Below are 1,016 nucleotides of genomic sequence, written 5' to 3'. Positions count from 1 at the left end.
TCAGACAATGTCAGGCTATTACTTGTTGAGTCTGTTTATTTCGATTCACTGTTTCCTGCCAGCTGTCCCATTCTAGAAACATGTCCATATATTAGCCCCAATCCACTCAGATTTGATTTTGCAAATTGGGCTTGGAGCATTACCAACATTTTTCTAAAAATCAACATGTTTTACATCCATTGCTTCTCTTTCATTTGTCTCCCAGTCTGTTTCTCAAACATAATTCCCATTTCATAAATCTATGTTAACGTTGTCTATGACCATTACTTTCAGCCACAATAATTTCTGCTAAACCATTTACTTACTATGTTTATTGTTCCATGTACTCTACCATTTTCCCACACCAGACTCGGTTTTCCTTGTATTGTTAGAAAGTTCTGTGAAGACAGAACTGAAGTAGTGGCTTCATAGTTCTGCCATTTCCCTGTTCCCCATTCTCCATTCTCTGGTTTCAAACTGTAAGGAAACTGCACTTGTTTTCTCATATTTCTCACATTGACATAATTTAACAGGCTAATACAGTTCACTCTGATAACCCTTATGAATATAACTCTTCAGAAATCCATCAATTCCTGCCTTAAACTGCTCAATAATTGACCTTCCACACCGTACACTCACAGGGGCATAGACTCTGTGCCAACAGAAATACAGCACGATCTATATTAGTCCCACTTTCCTACACCAGGCCCATAGCCTGAAATGTTATGACACTTCCAATTGCTCGTCCAAGTACTTTTTAACGATTGTGAGGTGATCATTCCCCTCTCAGGAAGTAATCCCAGAACCCCAGACCTCGAGGTGAAAAAATGTTTAAATCCTCTCTGAACCTCATACTCTTCACTTTAACAGTGTTCTCCTTTGTTCTTGACCCTCTCACTAAAAGGAACAGCTGCTGCCTATCCACCATGTCCGTGTCGCTTTTAATATTATCCTTCTGAATCACTGACCCCTCAGCCTTCTCTGCTCCAAAGTAAACAACCCGAGCTTATCCAGCCTCTCTCCATAGCTGATATGCT

The sequence above is a fragment of the Chiloscyllium plagiosum genome, unplaced genomic scaffold (assembly GCF_037043375.1).
Source record: "Chiloscyllium plagiosum isolate Xiang-an unplaced genomic scaffold, Cpla_swu_hap1 HiC_scaffold_38, whole genome shotgun sequence".
Classification (NCBI taxonomy): Eukaryota; Metazoa; Chordata; class Chondrichthyes; order Orectolobiformes; family Hemiscylliidae; genus Chiloscyllium; species Chiloscyllium plagiosum.
The sequence above is the reverse complement of the archived record's forward strand: the minus strand, read 5'-3'. Positions refer to the sequence as shown.